Source organism: Prionailurus viverrinus, chromosome C1, assembly GCF_022837055.1.
Source record: "Prionailurus viverrinus isolate Anna chromosome C1, UM_Priviv_1.0, whole genome shotgun sequence".
Lineage (NCBI taxonomy): Eukaryota > Metazoa > Chordata > Mammalia > Carnivora > Felidae > Prionailurus > Prionailurus viverrinus.
In genome coordinates, this window is record NC_062568.1 from 122,048,850 (window position 1) to 122,071,775 (window position 22,926).

At 39.3% G+C, this 22,926-nt stretch overlaps 1 long non-coding RNA gene across 2 annotated transcripts in view; it reads left to right on the forward strand.

Moving 5' to 3' along the window:
* LOC125172879 (uncharacterized) overlaps nucleotides 1-21,829 on the forward strand; it is a 68,596-nt gene extending 46,767 nt beyond the window's left edge. The window contains exons 2-5 of one of the 2 annotated variants that reach the window (XR_007154859.1): nucleotides 12,369-12,469; nucleotides 13,480-13,572; nucleotides 20,681-20,973; nucleotides 21,656-21,829. This is a non-coding gene — a long non-coding RNA (uncharacterized LOC125172879). Of the gene's footprint in view, nucleotides 1-12,368; nucleotides 12,470-13,479; nucleotides 13,573-20,680 lie in introns of both variants that reach the window. The other variant, XR_007154858.1, reaches the window with a different exon arrangement.
* Nucleotides 21,830-22,926: the final 1,097 nt, after the last annotated feature.

Here is a 22,926-nt window from a genome sequence, read left to right on the forward strand (position 1 = left end):
AAATATGATGTTATGAACATTATAAATAAAGACTTGGCTAGTAGATTTCCTTTGTAAAATGTGAGAGAAAATCCTTTGTAAAATGTGTGTGTGGTGTTTGTGTGTATTTTTTCCTCCACATCGCAGGCTTCAAAACCCATGACATTTTCCACCACATGAACCATTTTAATCCACCTACTTCCTGAGTCATTTTGATGCAGAGTTGATTAAAGGCATGGTGTGAAAATTAGGAATGACACACTGAGTGATGGATCTTGAGCAAGTGTGGTTGGGTGAGCTGCAGTTTCCTGTAGTGGAGGATACAAGGAACACACAGATAGATGGAGACTGTGACTGTGTTGCTTAAGACAATGAAAACTCCCTATCTTTACTGAGATTCCTGGTAGATTTCTGTCGAGGATGTGCTGATGATCCTATTTGAAACACTAGAATCTGTGCTGGGCCAAGTTCTCCAGATGGTAGGAAATGGATTTCAGGTGCTACCCGCCCCCCCCCCCCCCCCGCCCCAGCCCCAACTATTATTTAGAATAATTTCTCCATCTACACTTAAAGAAAATTTCCAGAAACCAGACAGATGGAGTAAATATCAAATGCAACATTAGGGTGCTTCTGTCTAATTGAGGCCATCACCCAGTTGGGCTACAAATTTACATACAGAGCCCTTATTGTTTAATATGTTCCCCAATTCCTTTTGCTGATCAATGAAATTCCTTTGACTGTTTTAATTGGATGATCAATATTATATGCAGGGTAGTACTTGTACTATTGTTTCTAGAATGTTCTTATTCCCATTTTGCCTTTTTACTTTAATTTTTGGTTCTCAAATATAGAAGGAAAAAATATGCCAGCCTTCTTATTGAATATCTCCCTTTTCATGTCCTGGCCTATCAAACATGATGCTAACATTCCCATGCTGCCTATTTTACTTACCAAATCCAAACTGAACTGTAAAGGTTCAGACACCAAGACTGTAAAATATAATTCTAGGATAGAGGAACATCGTGGCTCGGTAGGTGATATTCAAAATGGCTCTTTATCCTTTGAGCTATGTGAAGCTGTATGATAAACTTTACATGCTTAGCTTTTCTTATTTTATTTCTAACTAGTTTCTGAAAAATAAAAGCAAAGGAATAAGAAAAAATAAACACCCAGGAGTGAGGCAGGGGTGAGAAAAAGAAGAAACTATTTGAAATTCAGAATCAAAAGCATCTCTTTGCTACTTGTGGTATTTTACTGCTCCAAGCATTTTCAAGCAATTTCAAGAGCAGAACTTTAACCCATTTCTGCTCATAACCAGAATTCAGTGAACGAATACATATAAGAGATTCATATAATTGCCCTAAACACTTACTTCTTAAACCAAGGTATTAGTATTTTAGGGGAGAGCTAGCTTTATACAAATTGGGAAAAGGCACTATTTCTGATTTAAACTTAATCTATGCTTTGTTTTTCAAATACCAAAGATCCGTTGTTAACATCCCCGAATATCCTTACAACTTTAGAGCCTCAAATACCTTAACTTTGACATAAACCTTCATTGTCCAGTATAATAGCACTAGCAACTAGCTACACGTGGCTATTTCAATTAATTAAAATTAAAACTTTATGTCCTCAGTTATGCCAGCCACATTTCAAGTGCTCAAAAGCAACATGTGGCCATGACTAACATCCTGGACAATGTGGAGATAGATCATTCCCATCATCACAGAAAGTTCTATTGGATAGCATTTAGTGCACAGTAGGTGCTCAACAATTCATTGCTTTCCTTATATCTTGTTCCTCTGGGGCAGGGCTTCACAGAGACTAGCTGGATAACAATTCTCCTGAATTAATTGCAGATTAAGACTAATTTCAGTTAATTAATTGGGCTTATTTCCCACCCTCCGAGATCCATTTTCAATACCACCGCCTGGACTTAAGGCATCTACCTTTGTTACTTACTGAAAAGTTCAGGGGATTATTCTTTCAGGCCAGGATAAGAAGGAGTTTGCTTACCCTGTACCAAGCTAATAAAGATTTGGGGGGAAGGTGAGGCTTCATGGGTCATTGTGTCTCTAATTTCATAAATAATGTAGTCAAGTTGCAAATTCATTCACTCTCTAACTGCAAAGTAAATATATTCTTTCTTTTGTCTATAACTGATCTAGCCTTTCTGGTGATCCCCATTTACTACGTAGCAGGGGAAAAAACTGAATTAACTTTTAGTCCTCAATCATTTTAAATTTGGCCTGAAAAAAAATTTAGTCTTATTAATAATTTAAGCAGCCCTTTGGGTAATTTTCAGTCTTTCTCTTTGGAATAATTGCTTACTCAGTTACATTTTCACTTCTATATCCTCTTTGAAGGTGCACAGTGCAAGATCCATGGCTCCTGGGTATATTTGCAAGCATGGGGTGATTTGTGTAAACTTAGGGTGGCAGAGAGGATAGCTCAGGTACAGTGGAGTTTGGCTGATTTGGTCTCCTCCTGGCACCTGGTGCAGATGTTTGAGGCCAGTGAACTCAGCTATTCCTGCTCACTTCTCTTAGGGCCCTATGTTCTGGGGCTCCCACTTGACCACACCCCAGCTTGTGAGATATGCCTTACTTACGGGTTTCTTCCGTATCCTCCATCTGGCCTCCCGGACTAAGTGGTTCATTCTACATACAAACCATTGAAGGAGAACAGAGCTTCACATTGTATTAAGATTGGAAATGTCTGGAAGGAACATTTATTTCCTTCAATCTGCAAGGGAAATGTTCTCTCATTTACAAAAGAATCTACGTAATTTACATAGTGGTGTGTCAGTTGACTCAAGCTGGTGATTACATTTACACTTCAGATGAACAGCTTCTGTTTCCCATAATGTGCATCTATACCCAATATGTTCTACAAGCTTTGTGGTTATCATGTGCTTTGCAATGGAAGGTTCCTCCCTGGAGGATTAAACAAAACCTCTGTGCTTAAAAGTTGCTTATCTCTGGAGGCATCTTGCTTCTCCACAAACCTCACAGGTCAAGGTTTGTTCAGATTCACATTGTTTCCTCACCTGCCTCTTACTAGGGCTCTTTGTTCTCTGTTCCCGTAGGCACAGCATGTTAAGTGTTGTAGAGCATCCTATTATCTTCTGAGAATATACCTCCTTGAGAACTTAACGTGTGTGTGACAAAAGGATTCTTTCCTCCTACGTTTTCTCACTCTATGTCACTCCTACTTGCACTTCAGTCTTGTCCTTTCAACACACACTGAGTCAGAGAATATAGGTTTTATTATGGTTTCTGCACTGTCCAAATCTCCTCCCTCCACCTTCCTTCATCCAACCACAGTCCCACAGTCCCCAGAGGGGAAGGGTTTCACTCTTGCCTTCTCAACTCCATGCCTCCTTTGCTCCAGCTGCAGCTTGTGATTATGCTTTGCTCGAGAAGAATTCTATACATGATTGGAGAAACTATATGACCTAGGTCTTCCAGGTTTGGTTCTTGATATCATAAAGAAATTTCAAACATCTTCTGACAAGGGCTATGGCCTTGTGTGGGCATAAGAGAGGATGTCTAAATTCCTTTAGTGTGCCTGCTTTATTCTGCTCCAGGATTTCTTTAATAGGCTTCATGGCCAGAATGGAACCCAATGCAGGGCTTGAACTTACAGAGATCAAGACCTGAGCTGAGATCAAGAGTCAGACACCTAACTGACTGAGCTACCCAGGCACCACTCTTCCACAGGACTTTTGTGACTTAATGTCAAAAGTAGAATAATGAAGTGAAACATTTTAGAGGAGGTAAAATTTAACAATTTAATATTTGCTAAAAAATTCTTATTACAGTAAGTGCTGGAGGCTTTTGATCCTGAAGACATGATAGATTCCATTCCTATTCCCTTCCAATAACTGGTTGGATTTCCATCGGACCTGGATGTGCCAAGAAAGGTTGTGCATTTGATGCAGGGGGCCCTTTTGCTCTCATGGTTTAACTATAGGTAGGACAACTCAGAAGAAGGAAACATCAGTTGGAAGATGTGGGAGAGTCCAAGGTCCATTTTATAGATTGATGATCTTTTTTGGTGCCCTGAAGATGTTTTTATCCTCAACTTCTTTGAAATGTCAACTCTGAGAGTCATTTATATTAACAGAGTATGAAGATAGAGGAAAAAGGATAGCTAGAAGTAGTAGCATTTCTGTAATAGCAGTAGAAAAACCACAATCTAGGTAACCGTAAGCGCTAACTGTGGCATACAAGCATTTTGTAGAGGACTCCTTTAATTGTTCCTTAACTGGAAGACTTTTCGTATGACTCAAACTCATTATTTCCTCCAGCATTAGAGTCTTCAAACAGGAGCCAGTTTTGAAGAGCTTATCTGTGTCCATCTTGGGACAGTAAGCCTTGGGTAAGGAGTAAACTTTTTTTTGCCATTTTCTAAACACTGTCCTTTGGGAGTGAGTGTGTCTAGAATATATGTGATGACATGTATCACAGAGATTAAGTTATTTGACCCTGTGACAGCATCAAAATTCAAATTCACAATTTGTTGATTATGTGGTATAACTCAATTTGGGGATGCTTTTGGATTGTGGCTTATTCAGAAGCTGTTTGAATGTCATTAATGGCTATGAATTACAAATTGGTTTGATTCCTGACTATTGACCTGTGTGTGCACACAAGTGAAATAATAATTGCTTGGAAGAGATACAAGCAATCATTTCCCCAAATCCTTTTTTTTTTTTCTAGATGGGGCTGTTGACATCCAAGTAGTTAAATGAAAAGCCAGGAAGAGACAAAGCCAGGACCAAAATCCAGATTTCTGCACATTCATTCAGTTTCCATTGATTTATTCTATTCCCTCATTTGGTATTCTAATTTCATCTGTTCATTTATCCATCCATTCACTCCAGTGCTCTTTTGTATTGAATCCTGACCATATATGAGTCCATATTCTGTAATTAATTATTGGTAAGCTGTGAGTTTACAAAACATTTCTAAACTTTTGCACCCAGGCACTCTTCTGATGTAATACATACAGGCAAAAGGATTAACATTCTTATGTTAAAGTGTGAGTATAAAATGTTGCTGTTTACCCTAGAGGTGCAGCAGAAAAGCTCTTGCATGATGTCTGACCCATTTTGAAACACAAGGAATAGGCCGAGTCATTCTGCTCAGTCATGAGGCCATAAGGCCAGGCCCTTCCTGAATGTCGCCTGACCTGAAGGGCAGCGTGACTCAGTGTTGGCTGATCTCTGCTCCTCCAAGGGTGATTCCCCAGCTTGAGGCAGAGCGGAGGGGAGACCAGCTTCAAAGCCTTTCTCAGCCTGTGGAAAAGCACAGTCTGGAGTGGGGCGGCTGCCAAATCCACCACATGAATGTTCATTTTGCTTGGCTTGTGGTCAAGCAACACAAAAAAAAAAAACAGGTTAGGAGTGAGTAATGGGTTACCCTGGCTCTTGGAGTTCATTAGCAGACAGAGAGAGATCTGGTCTGCTGTGCAGGCCAGGCTTCTAAGTTGTGGATCTGTTTTCCAGGCCAATTTGTGATCCTAAGCAAGGATACTTTATTGATTTCTATCTGAAATAAATCTAATGGAATGGTTTTAAACAGGCCCTTGATTCTTTCCTTTGTGCCATTGAAAGATCACTTAATTACTATTCAACTGCTGTGTCACAGGCTGGCCATCTCTCCTGTGGGCTAAAATGGACAGACATTTGAGATGGCTGAAGAGCCCAAGATGGTGTTATTAATTTCATTAGTGGTAGCAGCAGCAACAGTAGTCACAGTGATAAAGAAGTGCAAGGCGCCACAAATGAAAGATGCCTGGGAAGAGGCTCCATCTAGAAGTGCCCAAACCCACCAACACTGTGTATTTTCAGTTAGACAGTCCAGGTGAGTTCTCAGCTGGCTTACTTTTGCTGCCCCTTTTAAGGAAATCTCGCCTGGTGTTAACTCTAAGCTGCCCACTTTTTCCTATACTCCCTCTCTATGCAAATATAAACTTAGCCAGGGTAATAATAATTGTCCTCCTAAAATATATGTAGTGTAAGAGGTACCCCTGCGTGGCTGAAGCAGGATAGTGAAAACATGGAATTGAGCCTTGAGCATGCTAAAACTCTGTACTAACCCTTGTGCTAAGACAGTGAGGTCTGGAGAGTTCTATTATCAGGAGGGTAGAAATTAGAAGCTCTCAAAAGCTCTCAAAAGAGTCTCTGGGGAAAGAGAATTACTTAGAAAATAAACTATATGTGCTTGGCGGGAACAGTGAAGTCCCAGAAGAATGAATGAATCAGTGTCAAGGGAGGAGCAGGAGTGGAATGGGAGAGAAGAGTGGCTTCTCTTAGACCTTTCTGAATGCCCAGGAAGAAGAGCTCTTTCAGAGAATTTTTTGGGACCCGAGTGAAAAGGAAAACCAAAACTTACAGACTTGGGGCCCAGATAAGAGACACTTGGCTTCCACAGTGAGCAGGTGGTTAAATGGAACAGCTCTGGCATCTGCATGAAAATAACAGTGAAGGTGGATTAGTAAGGCAAATCTTCCCTGACAAACCCTCCCCTTTCCTTTCTTGGCTTCCTTTCCTTCCCCTTTCTTCCCTCACTCCTTAGAGGGCACCATACTTAACTGTAGTCATACAGTAGAGTATTTAGAGCTCAAGCTCAAGGGTTCCATGGTCTGGGTTCAAATTCCATCTGTGACTCCTAGATGTTGATTTCAAAAGACCATTGCCTACTAAAGGGAACCAGAATTTCTTGGGGGAAATGGTTGATTTCAGGTATGGGGCATGGAAAGATGCTCTTGGAATGAGTTACTATGCCAGAAAGCAGGGAAGGGCTGAAAGAAACATGAGGACGTGGCCAAAGGGTAAGGAACTGCCCTGGGCTCCATTTAGGAAGCCCAGTCTGGGAATATTTGAGCACTAAAAAAGTGGTGATACTGAGTTATAATATATTGATTTAAAAAAAAGAATCAAGTCCATACAATACTCTAAAGAGGAAGTGAGAGGTGGAAAGAGAAAGCTGTGTTTTCATAAAAGAATGACAGCTGATAAATTTAGAAGAAATGATAGAACTAGAAAAATCTCCATTTGGTAGCCAACAGTGTATAATACATTATTCAGATAAGTGTCATTGATGGGTACTGAATGTCATTGAAAAAAACATTTATGAAGAACAGAAAGTATTTGGAAACATCATCCCACAGATCACTTAAATATTACAAAGGGGAAAAGGTACTTTTGCAATGAGATGTCTACTGGATACTACTTGAACCACAGGATCAAAATTAGCATGTCTAGTATTGGGCCAAACTGATATTAGGTACCAAGTTTGATATAAAATTAAATACATAATATCTATATAAAATTCTTGCCAAAATAAAGAAGTAATCGGCCAGATCCAAAATATAGTGCATTCTCGTAAACAACTGACCTAGATGCTTCAGAAAGGTCAATGTCATTTTTCCAAAGACACATGAAAAGATGCTCAACAGCACTCATCATCAGGGAAATGAAAAGCAAATGAGATATCACCTCACACCAGTCAGAATGGCTAGTATCAAAAATACAAGAAACAAGTGTTAGCAGGATGTGGAGAAAAAGGAACCATTGTGCACTGTTGGTGGGAGTGTAAATTGGTACAGCTACTGTGGAAAACAGTATGGAGCTTCCACAAAACATTAAAAACAGAATACCATATGATCCAGTAATTATACTACTGGGTATTACCCAAAGGAAAGGAAAACACTAATTCAAAAAGGTATATGCAGCCTTATATTTACTGCAGCACTATTTACAATAGCCAAGATATGGAAGCAACCCAAATGTCCATCAACAGATAAATGGATAAAGATGTGGTACACACACACACACACACACACACACACACACAGACACAGACACACACACACACACACACACACACACACACACACTGGAATATTACTCTGACATAAAAAGGATGGGATCTTGCCATTTGCAACAACATGGATGGACCTAGAAGGTATTAGGTTACGTGAAGTAAGTCAGACAGAGAAAGACAAATACCGTAGGATTTACTTATGTGTGGGATCTAAAAACTCAAAACAAATGAATAAACAAGCAGAAACAGACTCCTAAATACAAAGAACAAACTGATGGTTGTGTCCAAGCTTCCAGTTATGGAATGAATAGGGGATGGAAGGTACAGCATAGGGAATATAGTCAATGATATTGTAATAAGGGTGTATGGTGACAGATGTAGCTATACTTGTGGAGCATAGCATAATGTAATCACTATGTTGTACACCTGAAACTAATGTACCATTGTGTGTCAACTATACTTCAGTAAAAAGTGAAGGTCATGAAAAATTAAGAAAAAAAAAAAGCAGGGGGCTATTCTAGATTAAAGGAAACTGAAACAGAAGAAACATGATAACCAAAAACAATGCTTAATCCTTGATTAGAACATAATTTGGGAAAACATCCCAGCTATCTAGGATATATTTTAGCCAATTGTAGATTATGAGACATATTATTGAATCAAAAATACATTTCCTGGGTGTTATAATGGTGCTGTGGTATGTAAGAGGATGTCTAAGAAGGTACATGATGATGTATTTAGGGATGAAATGTTAACAATTGGTGAATCCAGGTGAAATGTCTAATTATAGTATTCTTTCATCTTTTCCATAGGCTTGAATTTTTTTTAAATAAAAAATTGGAAGGAAAAAATGTTCTAATCTTGGGAAAGCTTTTAAACCTCACCAAGATTATCTCCTTTCCTGTAGTGATAGTAGAAACCTTATAGAATTGCCTTGCTAACTAGTATCACACTTGCTAAGAACATGTAGCAAGGATTTAATAAATACTCATTACATACTTCTCCCCCCTCTTCTGGATTACTAGAGGAGAATGTAAGTTACTAAGGACAGGGACTGTGTCTTTTTAATCTCTATCCCCCCAATACTTGGCACATGGTGGGGCTCAATAAATGTTTCTTGACTTAAGAAATGAAATAAAACTATGAATAAAATTGTATCAAAATTTTGGCTTTAAATGGAGGATGCCACGATAACATTTGAAGAGAATGCACTGTAATATCATACTTAGTATATGACTTGTACCAGCAGATCATTATTCCCCTGTAATAGTTTCTTGTATTCCCCAAATGTCTGGTTGTGCATTTTAAAACTGTAAACAGAGGTTCTCAACTTTGGCATCCATAAGAATTAGCTGAAGGGCTTCTGAAAATACAGGTTCTGGGCCTCACCCCTAGAGTTTCTGACTCAGTGGATCTGGAGTGGGATATGAGAATTTGCATTTCTAACAAGTTCTCAAGTCATGCTGATGCTAATGCTGTTGGTGCAGAGGCTGTCTTTGAGAACCACTGCTGATGAGGAGCTCATGGAGCAGGGAGAGCCCAGAAAACACAAGGGAAATGCCTTAGCTCCCTAGGCAGACTTTTGCAGGAGAAGAACCCCCTTAATCTGCATCAATGGAATTTTTTAGAAAGTTATCCTAGAGATGAAAGGAGCTGGACCTTGTCATCCCATCAATACTCCCTGGTGTAAAATAATCTTTCCTCAACATTTAGACAATAACATTACATAGAGGAAGCATGGTTCGTAAGCATCTACAAAATGATTATATAAGATATATATATATATATATATGACATGGTAATGATAAATATGATCACCATATATGGTATACTTTCATCATAAATGCATACACACATATTTGTAACTGTATATGTGAAATCTAACGTCTTCCTAGTCTGAGCCTTTATAAAGCAAAATAGGAACTAGAGAGAGAGAGAAAGAGAAAGAGAGAAAGAACCAACCTGACTACTTTGGTATTTCCAAAGCAACAAGAGCATAACCACAATAGTAAATCCCCTGCATTAATATACATTTCAACAGAGAAAGAAAACCAGGGCCAGGGAAGTTAATAAATGATGTGGCCCCAATAGTAGCAAGACTGGAACAGAATGCCAGGTGTCTGGGTCTACAACTAGGTCATACTGCCTTGCTACAGTTCCTGGAGGTTGATGGCTTTTTGGCTTCCTTTTCCAGGCCTCCTTCAGTGCATGGAATAGAAATGCTGCCCTACTTACTATTTTTTTTTCCCAACCTGCAGAACTTTGAGCAGAGTTTATAGTTAAAATTTACATAATCCAGAAATTCAATTCTTGTTGAAAATGTGATGATGAGAATAATGGGATTTTGATTCAGAATTTTCTAAAGGAATAACCCTTATGAATTATAATAGCTATATTTACTATTCCTCAAAGGAAAGAAAATTACATTTTTGGAGCCTTCCAAGACAATTCTAACCTTAAGTTCTCTTTTCTTCCCTTTTGTGACTATGTCCTTTCTCTTTAAGTTTGGTCACCTGTGCATAGAGAACAGAGGGATGAAGAGTGTCTTTATAATTATAGATACAATCTCTAGAATATCCTTAAGCCTGTTGCTCCTGGTTGTCCTAAGAAGAAAATGCCCTTGGCATCTCTTAAAAGAATCATGTGTGCCAATCTGCCTAGACATCTTATGTTCTTTTTTATGAGTCATAACCTTTATTTTCCAATACATTAGTATTTTCCAAGCAAACCTAATAAAAATAATGGAAAAGTAAATGAGAAATAGGAAAATCATTTCATTTTAAAGCATGCATTTACCCTGACTGTTTTAATGAAAGGAAATGCCCCTTCCAAATCCCAGGAGTTCCTGAGAATGTGAACTATCCTCTATGGTATGTCTTTGGAATCCAGAGAAGCTGAGAGCTCCCAAGGCTGAGAGACTCATTAACTAGTTATATGGATTAAATATATAGTCCTCTAAACCTTGCAATACAATTACAACTACAAACTACTTTTTCAGCCCCTTAATATGGCCACTTCACAGTAAGGATAACTGTAAGTAGACCAGCTTGCATGATAATTTCATTACCTTTAGTGGCTCCCCATTGTGTATTGAATAGCAAATATTTATATGACCCTTGGTAAGTGCCAAGCACTGTTCCACACATAAACTCATTTAACTTCCACACATAAACTCATTTAACACTCACAACAGAACAGAGAGGTTAAGTAACTTGCCCAGGGTCACCTAGAGTCAGGACTCACACTCATAAAGTCTGGCTTTAGGTCCCATGCTCTTCATTGCTACTCAATATGAAGGGAAGGTCTGTGGATTTGGTTTTTACTTCTAACCTTGACTTTCACTGAATTCCTCAAGTACCTGCTGCTGCAGTCATATGGATTTACTTATTCTGGCCCACAGAGATCATGACACAGAGTCTAGGACCTATTGCTGCAACTTGAAGGGATAATTTTCTTGCTTCCTTGCATATACATCACTCTGTCAAAGTCCTGCTCTTTCTTGAGAGCTCAGATAAAGTCCTATCTTTTCTCTCCAGATTCTTTCCAGATTCTTCAGGCAGCAGTGTTTCACATTTCTTACAGTCCAGAGCATTATTGTTAGGACCACTGTTAACTGCACCTGTTGCAATTGTTTATATTTCTGTCTTCCTGAATAAGTGCAGTAAATAGTGAGATCCTAGGGGACAGGGTCTTTTCTTTTCTACCTCTATAGCCCACTCAGTACCAAATTGAAAGCAAATGTGTATGAATGTTCAGTACATAATTATTTACATTTCTCATGCAGATCTCTATGTGCATATAGCTATTTGCTTCTGATTGTGTGTAGTTACTAGTCTGGATATGTGTGCTTTTAACAATGAGGTGGAGATGCAGACGAAATATCAAGTATAGTCTCACATCCAATGTGGAGGCTAAGGAGTGCTCCATGGATCATCATCTTTGTCTCAACATAACTACTGAAACAGTGAAAAAATTTAAATAATTCTTGGGAAATTCTATAGTGCTTCCTGCGCACACTAATCATTGGTGCTCTCCTTGGGCTACCTTCTGCAGTTGTGTGTATGTCATGTTTCCCCTTGTGATCTCCTTGGACAGGGCTGAGTCATTTCTTTGTATTGACTATGTCTAAAATGACAAGTGCTTTAAAATATAAATATGTGTTGGGGCGCCTGGGTGGTGCAGTCGGTTAAGCGTCCGACTTCAGCCAGGTCACGATCTCGCGGTCCGTGAGTTCGAGCCCCGCGTCAGGCTCTGGGCTGATGGCTCAGAGCCTGGAGCCTGTTTCCGATTCTGTGTCTCCCTCTCTCTCTGCCCCTCCCCCATTCATGCTCTGTCTCTCTCTGTCCCAAAAATAAATAAAAACGTTGAAAAAAAAATTTAAAAAAATATAAATATGTGATATTGATGGTAGTGATAATGTCAAGATGGTATCGCCAAACACTGGAACATTGTATCTGTAAGATTACTTACACTTATGGAATTAATACATACCCTTAGATGGGGACTTAGAGATTATCTTACTCTAACTTATTCTTACCATTATTTCACTGGCAGGGAATCTGATATGTGAAGAGTTAAGGCATTGCCAGTGGTCTGGAGGCTGAGTCGTGATGGAGCTGAGATTCAAACCCAGGCATTTTGCTTCATTGCTCACGGTACTTGTGCTCATCCACATGATAAAATCTGGGCCTTTGGAAGGAAATAAGGGGTTCTTTTTAAAATGCATTTAATTACATAGACTAACTGACACATTCAAGGAACTATGGAATAAAGGTTTTTCGATAGCCCCTGCTGCCGCCCCTGAATTACTTTTCATTCAGCTTGCTACCAAAAATCTTTGGTAAATTCATCAGTCCGTTCCCTGCCTAAGTTGTATATTCTGAACTTTACTGAATCTTACTTCAATAATTTAGAATCTCATAATTCCTTGGGCTCATATCAACAATTCCTGCCCAACAGTGTAATGGAATTGGTTTAGGATGATGAGCTAAATTTTATCTTACTCTATGGAATACCTTAAGGATTAAAAACAATCATGGTTGTTTGGTCACTATTTAATTATTGTTCCCACACATTGGTAGCAGAGAATTGGGGGGATGGGAGAGGAAGAATCATTTAATTCAAAATTCTAATTAATTGAATTCTGACTAGCTTAAATCTTGGAATTTTTCTATAATTTGTTTATTGAAGAGTAATCCCAGATACAGATGCATGCAAAGTAGAATAAATATATGTGAAATTTGGTAGAAAGACCAGAGGTTTTGGAGTCCCACAGCCCTGACTTTGCATCTCAGCTCTACACTGTGTGTGAGATGTAGGACTAGTTATTTAACTTTTTTGAATCTCATTTTCTTTCCTGTAAAATGGAGATAGTATCTCATAGAGGTGTCATGCAGATTAAATGAAGTGCTCAATTCATGCTAGGCATTCTATAAAAGGATTTCTTCACTCCCTGTCTTCCCCGTAAAATAGAAGGTAGATTTATAATGTAATGTCACATACTGTAAATAATGGTAAAAGATATAATGTTGATTTTGTATATAACTGATGGCTCAACTAGAATGCTAGATTAAATTGCTTGAAAATTTTTTAAGGGATTAGGAAGACTCAGACATTTTATAGATAACACAAAGTGTTAATGGGATATCTTCTTTGGTTCCATTAGTGTTGTCATCTTGACTACAAATGAGGAATCTTGCAGAAGGGGAGATCATGAACAAAGTTGGTAGTTTTTGAGAAGCTGCCCTTGAAGACATGTGTGAGTTGTCTGAAGTTTCAAAGCAATTGGTTATATTTTATATATTCATATATAAACTAATATATTAGTTTATATATAATAATTTTATATATTACATATAATGTATTATATATTTTATTATAAATATATACATAAATTAATAATAAAATAAATAAAAATAACTATGTATAATTATATATATGTTTTATATATAATATATAATGTATTTTATATATATAATATATTTATTTTATATATAATATATAATTTTATTTTATGATACATATTTATATTATATATTTTATATATAATATATCTTTTATATATAATTTATATATATGTTTATATATAAAATATATATTTTATAGATATTTTATATTATATATAATTTATATATATATATATTTTTTTTTTTTGTATTTTCTGTTCCTTATGATTTTCTTTTTTTTTTTTTTTTTTTTTTTTATGAAATTTATTGACAAATTGGTTTCCATACAACACCCAGTGCTCATCCCAAAAGGTGCCCTCCTCAATACCCATCACCCACCCTCTCCTCCCTCCCACCCCCCATCAACCCTCAGTTTGTTCTCAGTTTTTAAGTCTCTTATGCTTTGGCTCTCTCCCATTCTAACCTCTTTTTTTTTTTTTTTCCTTCCCCTCCCCCATGGGTTCCTGTGAAGTTTCTCAGGATCCACATAAGAGTGAAACCATATGGTATCTGTCTTTCTCTGTATGGCTTATTTCACTTAGCATCACACTCTCCAGTTCCATCCACGTTGCTACGAAAGGCCATATTTCATTTTTTCTCATTGCCACGTAATATTCCATTGTGTATATAAACCACAATTTCTTTATCCATTCATCAGTTGATGGACATTTAGGCTCTTTCCATAATTTGGCTATTGTTGAGAGTGCTGCTATGAACATTGGGGTACACGTGGCCCTATGCATCAGCGCTCCTGTATCCCTTGGATAAATTCCTAGCAGTGCTATTGCTGGGTCATAGGGTAGGTCTATTTTTAATTTTCTGAGGAACCTCCACACTGCTTTCCAGAGCGGCTGCACCAATTTGCATTCCCACCAACAGTGCAAGAGGGTTCCCGTTTCTCCACATCCTCTCCAGCATCTATAGTCTCCGGATTTGTTCATTTTGGCCACTCTGACTGGCGTGAGGTGATACCTGAGTGTGGTTTTGATTTGTATTTCCCTGATAAGGAGCGACGCTGAACATCTTTTCATGTGCCTGTTGGCCATCCGGATGTCTTCTTTAGAGAAGTGTCTATTCATGTTTTCTGCCCATTTCTTCACTGGGTTATTTGTTTTTCGGGTGTGGAGTTTGGTGAGCTCTTTATAGATTTTGGATACTAGCCCTTTGTCCGATATGTCATTTGCGAATATCTTTTCCCATTCTGTTGGTTCCCTTTTAGTTTTGTTGGTTGTTTCCTTGGCTGTGCAGAAGCTTTTTATCTTCATAAGGTCCCAGTAATTCACTTTTGCTTTTAATTCCCTTGCCTTTGGGGATGTGTCCAGTAAGAGATTGCTACGGCTGAGGTCAGAGAGGTCTTTTCCTGCTTTCTCCTCTAAGGTTTTGATGGTTTCCTGTCTCACATTTAGGTCCTTTATCCATTTTGAGTTTATTTTTGTGAATGGTGTGAGAAAGTGGTCTAGTTTCAACCTTCTGCATGTTGCTGTCCAGTTCTCCCAGCACCATTTGTTAAAGAGGCTGTCTTTTTTCCATTGGATGTTCTTTCCTGCTTTGTCAAAGATGAGTTGGCCATACGTTTGTGGGTCTAGTTCTGGGGTTTCTATTCTATTCCATTGGTCTATGTGTCTGTTTTGGTGCCAATACCATGCTGTCTTGATGATGACAGCTTTGTAGTAGAGGCTAAAGTCTGGGATTGTGATGCCTCCTGCTTTGGTCTTCTTCTTCAAAATTCCTTTGGCTATTCGGGGCCTTTTGTGGTTCCATATGAATTTTAGGATGGCTTGTTCTAGTTTCGAGAAGAATGCTGGTGCAATTTTGATTGGGATTGCATTGAATGTGTAGATAGCTTTGGGTAGTATTGACATTTTGACAATATTTATTTTTCCAATCCATGAGCAGGGAATGTCTTTCCATTTCTTTAAATCTTCTTCAATTTCCTTCATAAGCTTTCTATAATTTTCAGCATACAGATCCTTTACATCTTTGGTTAGATTTATTCCTAGGTATTTTATGCTTCTTGGTGCAATTGTGAATGGGATCAGTTTCTTTATTTGTCTTTCTGTTGCTTCATTGTTAGTGTATAAGAATGCAACTGATTTCTGTACATTGATTTTGTATCCTGCAACTTTGCTGAATTCCTGTATCAGTTCTAGCAGACTTTTGGTGGAGTCTGTCGGATTTTCCATGTATAATATCATGTCATCTGCAAAAAGCGAAAGCTTGACTTCATCTTTGCCAATTTTGATGCCTTTGATTTCCTTTTGTTGTCTGATTGCTGATGCTAGAACTTCCAGCACTATGTTAAACAGCAGCGGTGAGAGTGGGCATCCTTGTCGTGTTCCTGATCTCAGGGAAAAAGCTCTCAGTTTTTCCCCGTTGAGGATGATGTTAGCTGTGGGCTTTTCATAAATGGCTTTTATGATCTTTAAGTATGTTCCTTCTATCCCGACTTTCTCAAGGGTTTTTATTAAGAAAGGGTGCTGGATTTTGTCGAAGGCCTTTTCTGCATCGATTGACAGGATCATATGGTTCTTCTCTTTTTTTTTGTTAATGTGATGTATCACGTTGATTGATTTGCGAATGTTGAACCAGCCCTGCATCCCAGGAATGAATCCCACTTGATCATGGTGAATAATTCTTTTTATATGCCGTTGAATTCGATTTGCTAGTACCTTATTGAGAATTTTTGCATCCATATTCATCAGGGATATTGGCCTGTAGTTCTCTTTTTTTACTGGGTCTCTGTCTGGTTTAGGAATCAAAGTAATACTGGCTTCATAGAATGAGTCTGGAAGTTTTCCTTCCCTTTCTATTTCTTGGAATAGCTTGAGAAGGATAGGTATTATCTCTGCTTTAAACGTCTGGTAGAACTCCCCTGGGAAGCCATCTGGTCCTGGACTCTTATTTGTTGGGAGATTTTTGATAACCGATTCAATTTCTTCGCTGGTTATGGGTCTGTTCAAGCTTTCTATTTCCTCCTGATTGAGTTTTGGAAGAGTGTGGGTGTTCAGGAATTTGTCCATTTCTTCCAGGTTGTCCAGTTTGTTGGCATATAATTTTTCATAGTATTCCCTGATAATTGTTTGTATCTCTGAGGGATTGGTTGTAATAATTCCATTTTCATTCATGATTTTATCTATTTGGGTCATCTCCCTTTTCTTTTTGAGAAGCCTGGCTAGAGGTTTGTCAATTTTGTTTATTTTTTCAAAAAACCAACTCTTGGTTTCATTGATCTGCTCTACAGTTTTTTTAGTTTCTATATTGTTTATTTCTGCCCTGATCTTTATTATTTCTCTTCTTCTGCTGGGCTTAGGCTGCCTTTGCTGTTCTGCTTCTAGTTCCTTTAGGTGTGCTGTTAGATTTTGTATTTGGGATTTTTCTTGTTTCTTGAGATAGGCCTGGATTGCAATGTATTTTCCTCTCAGGACTGCCTTTGCTGCGTCCCAAAGCGTTTGGATTGTTGTATTTTCATTTTCTTTTTTTTAATTTTTTTTTTTTCAACGTTTATTTATTTTTGGGACAGAGAGAGACAGAGCATGAACGGGGGAGGGGCAGAGAGAGAGGGAGACACAGAATCGGAAACTGGCTCCAGGCTCTGAGCCATCAGCCCAGAGCCTGACGCGGGGCTCGAACTCCCGGACCGCGAGATCGTGACCTGGCTGAAGTCGGACGCTTAACCGACTGCGCCACCCAGGCGCCCCTGTTGTATTTTCATTTTCATTTGTTTCCATATATTTTTTAATTTCTTCTCTAATTGCCTGGTTGACCCACTCATTCGTTAGTAGGGTGTTCTTTAACCTCCATGCTTTTGGAGGTTTTCCAGAATTTTTTCTGTGGTTGATTTCAAGCTTCATAGCATTGTGGTCTGAAAGTAAGCATGGTATAATTTCAATTCTTGTAAACTTATGAAGGGCTGTTTTGTGACCCAGTATATGATCTATCTTGGAGAATGTTCCATGTGCACTCAAGAAGAAAGTATATTCTGTTGCTTTGGGATGCAGAGTTCTAAATATATCTGTCAAGTCCATCTGATCCAATGTCTCATTCAGGGCCCTTGTTTCTTTATTGACCGTGTGTCTAGATGATCTATCCATTTCTGTAAGTGGTGTATTAAAGTCCCCTGCAATTACCACATTCTTATCAATAAGGTTGCTTATGTTTATGAGTAATTGTTTTATATATTTGGGGGCTCCGGTATTCGGTGCATAGACATTGATAATTGTTAGCTCTTCCTGATGGATAGACCCTGTAACTATTATATAATGTCCTTCTTCATCTCTTGTTACAGCCTTTAATTTAAAGTCTAGTTTGTCTGATATAAGTATGGCTACTCCAGCTTTCTTTTGGCTTCCAGTCGCATGATAAATAGTTCTCCATCCCCTCACTCTCAATCTAAAGGTGTCCTCAGGTCTAAAATGAGTCTCTTGTAGACAGCAAATAGATGGGTCTTGTTTTTTTATCCATTCTGATACCCTATGTCTTTTGGTTGGCGCATTTAATCCATTTACATTCAGTGTTATTATAGAAAGATACGGGTTTAGAGTCATTGTGATGTCTGTATGTTTTATGCTTGTAGTGATGTCTCTGGGACTTTGTCTCACAGGGTCCCCCTTAGGATCTCTTGTAGGGCTGGTTTAGTGGTGACAAATTCCTTCAGTTTTTGTTTGTTTGGGAAGACCTTTATCTCTCCTTCTATTCTAAATGACAGACTTGCTGGATAAAGGATTCTCGGCTGCATATTTTTTCTGTCTAGCACCCTGAAAATCTCGTGCCAATTCTTTCTGGCCTGCCAAGTTTCAAAAGAGAGATCAGTCACGAGTCTTATAGGTCTCCCTTTATATGTGAGGGCACGTTTACCCCTTGCTGCTTTCAGAATTTTCTCTTTATCCTTGTATTTTGCCAGTTTCACTATGATATGTCGTGCAGAAGATCGATTCAAGTTACGTCTGAAGGGAGTTCTCTGTGCCTCTTGGATTTCAATGCCTTTTTCCTTCCCCAGTTCAGGGAAGTTCTCAGCTATTATTTCTTCAAGTACCCCTTCAGCACCTTTCCCTCTCTCTTCCTCCTCTGGGATACCAATTATGCGTATATTATTTCTTTTTAGTGTATCACTTAATTCTCTAATTTTCCCCTCATACTCCTGGATTTTTTAATCTCTCTTTTTCTCAGCTTCCTCTTTTTCCATAACTTTATCTTCTAGTTCACCTATTCTCTCCTCTGCCTCTTCAAGCCGAGCTGTGGTGGTTTCCATTTTGTTATGCATTTCGTTTAAAGCGTTTTTCAGCTCCTCGTGACTGTTCCTTAGTCCCTTGATCTCTGTAGCAAGAGATTCTCTGCTGTCCTCTATACTGTTTTCAAGCCCAGAGATTAATTTTATGACTATTATTCTAAATTCACTTTCTGTTATATTATTTAAATCCTTTTTGATCAGCTCATTAGCTGTTGTTATTTCCTGGAGATTCTTCTGAGGGGAGTTCTTCCGCTTGGTCATTTTGGATAGTCCCTGGCGTGGTGCGGACCTGCAGGGCACTTCCCCTGTGCTGTAGTGTATAACTGGAGTTGGTGGGCGGGGCCGCAGTCAGACCTGATGTCTGTCCCCAGCCCACCGCTGGGGCCACAGTCAGACTGGTGTGTGCCTTCTCTTCCCCTCTCCTAGGGGCGGGATTCACTGTGGGGTGGTGTGGCTCTTCTGGGCTACTTGCACCGTGCCAGGCTTGTGATGCTGGGGATCTGGCGTATTAGCTGGGGTGGGTAGGCAAGGTGCTCGGGGGCAGGAGGGGCAGGCTTAGATCGCTTCTCCTTAGGTGATCCACTTCAGGAGGGGCCCTGTGGCAGCGGGAGGGAGTCAGATCCGCTGCCGGAGGTTTGGCTCCGCCGAAGCGCAGAGTTGGGTGTTTGCGCGGAGCGAGCAAGTTCCCCGGCAGGAACAGGTTCTCTTTGGGATTTCGGCTGGGGGATGGGTGGGGGAGATGGCGCTGGCGAGCGCCTTTGTTCCCCACCAAACTGAGCTCTGTTGTCAGGGGGCTCAGCAGCTCTCCCTCCCTTTGTCCTCCAGCCTTCCCGCTTTCCGAGCAGAGCTGTTAACTTATGACCTCCCAGACGATAAGTCGCGCTTGTTGTGGGAACACAGTCCGTCAGGCCCCTCCGCTTTTGCAAGCCAGACTCGGTGGCTGTGCTTGGCCGGCGAGCCGCCCCTCCGCCCCGGCTCCCTCCCGCCAGTCCGTGGAGCGCGCACCGCCTCGCCGCCCTTCCTACCCTCTTCCGTGGGCCTCTCGTCTGCGTTTGGCTCCGGCAACTCCGTTCTGCTAATCCTCTGGCGGTTTTCTGGGTTATTTAGGCAGATGTAGATGGAATCTAAGTGATCAGCAGGACGTGCGGTGAGCCCAGCGTCCTCCTAAGCCGCCATCTTGCCGCCGACCCTCCCTCCTTATCTATATATTTTATATAATATATATAATTCATGTTTTATAATAATAAACATATGTAATATGATAATATGTAATAATATGTAATATAATAATATATATAAATTATATGTTTTATATGTAATATATTTTATTATACTTTATATATAATAATATTTTATATATAATATATATTTTATATTTTATTTATATATTTATATAATCATATAATTTATATTTTATATAAATATATATTATATATGATCCATTATTTTATATACTAATATTACTATACTAATATACTAATATAGTTTATATGCTAATATTTATATACTAATATAATTTAATACATATTATATTAGTTTATATACTAATAAATATATAATAATTTATATATTATAAAGTAATATATTTATATATTGTAACATATAATACATAAAATATATATTACAAATATTTATATAAATATATATTTTTATACATTTTACTAGTATATTTTTACTAATATACTCATATACAGCTATGCTGTCTTGCTGTGATCCCCCTCCCCCAACTTCTTGAGTTGCTTCTCTCTGGGGAGATACTAAAGGAGCAGAATTCCAGCTTGGGAGAGAAGTGTAGCCCTCAGCAGCAGCCTGCTCTGTCCTGGACCAGCTAAGTGGATTCCTCTTTGGGACAGAGAGAAGTCCGGTTTCTATGACAATCCATGGCCGTTCTGCCAAGACTGCCAGCCAGGGTGCCTGGCAGTGCTAATTGCTATGCAGACATCCGTTCATTAGACTTTGACCTAGAATTACTATCATCTTTCACAAGGTAGGCAATGAATCATTGTTTTTGGCCCTTGCTTTGTCTCCTTCAGCCTAAGTTTGATTTGGATCAGAAATGCAGTCTCTATAGGCCATTACCCATCTCAGCCAGGAAGGTTCCTGAGGTATAATTTTGATAAGGTTTTATTTGGAACAGGGTATTAGCTAATAGTCGAAGAGCTCAGAGGGAATTGGTTGTAACCCAGCTCTGCCACTCAGTGGCTCTGAGATCTTGGACAAACTATTTGAGTCCTTTAAGCCAGTTATTTCATCTGTAAAAAGGGGTAACAATATTTTCATCCTCACAGGATTAGGATTGCCATGAGATATGGGCAGGGATGAGGCGGGAAGAGACTCTAATGCCTGTGCTGGCATCTGGAAGGAGAACATGCAACTAAATGACCGGATACCTGGATGGCTGGCACCTGCATCCCAATGCTTGCAGCCAGCCACCATCTAGACCCAATAGTTCTTCATTGGGTTCTCCTCATCCTTAGTAATTCCGTGTATTTCCCTTCACCCATTTCCCTTCCCACGTTTGAGACTACTGAAAAGCTATGAAGAAACCTAGGACAAACAAGTAGCAATGTGAATTCGCAAGTTTTGTTACTTTTCTCAGTAACCAATAAACAGGATTCATTTGGTGTTTTTTATATAATTTTCATTTTATACTCTAATCTTGCTCTTAGAATTCTGGAGAGAACTACAGATGCTGAGTGCTTTACTTCGGTTAGCCTAAGATAAAATACCCAGGAGGAGGTAAGTTCAGGTGCATCCTACCTAAAGAAGTAAAACCGATGACCAAGAATAAATATTTATTGACAATCTAATATGTGCTGGATACTCTGGCCATCGAGACTGTAATATAAAGACTGGAGCTGTGGAACATGACCTTCTATCAAGGTCACATAACAGTTGCAGAGAACTAGGGTGGGTTTGAATCCCAGATCTGTTATGTCACCTCTCTGAGATTAATGTTTGTAATCTGCAAAATTAGGCAAAGCCTCTAATGCTAGGCACGGGGTCTGGGACTCCTAGTAAATAATAGCATTTATTTTCCCATCCATGCACCAAAAGTGAACATTGGTATTGGAGTCCATGTATGAAGCCACTGGAAATGAGTGCTGAAGTTCTTCCAGAAAACATTTTAGAATGAGGTGGGAATTCGGCAACACTAATTTACCATGGACCACTTTCAGAAGGGTTGTGTGATGGCAGAACAATTTCCAAGTGGGATTTCCCTCATGTGAAAACAACTGCATGTGAACAGAGGAAAAAAAGTTTCTGTATTTTGAAAAATGTAGTGGTAATACTTAAATGAAGATTAATTTTTTCCCCTGTGGCTACACTGTGACTTTGAATGAAACCAATTAATTCCCACTGTGTGCAGCTAAACATCATTGTCTCACTGATGCTGGAGCCAATGCTGCCCCAACCATGACTCACTGGGAGCACTTGTTTAAGTGGAAGAATTTTGCCTTTCTGCATTGTTAGCTGTCCCAACCTTTGATTTTTCTCTGTGAACATGGGTCCTAGTCTCTGCTAAACATGGGCATTTTTTCTTGCCACAATACCCAAACTACCTACATACGAGGTATATTTTTTCTCCAGATGCATTAAAAAAAACCCCACGATTTTTAGTCCTTTCCCTCATCCCCACTTTTTTCTGCTGTAGCTCTCCGCCTCTCATACAAGGGACCAGAGCCCAGCCCCTACGAGTGCTGGGCAGGCAGCAAAGTCTCAACATGCTGCTGGTGTGGGAGGGGATTCTGTGTGAGCAAGCTGGCTGCCACATCTGGGGGAGGCCCGAGTGATGAAAGATGGCAGCTGAGATGATGGGAGAGGAGTCAGTTTCCGGGAGGCAGGGGAAGGCTCCTCTCTTATTCCCCTCGCCTAGATCCAAATACCATTTGTGTGAATCAGCTGCCACTTGGCCTCAAGGGACTTTGCTGCCAGATGC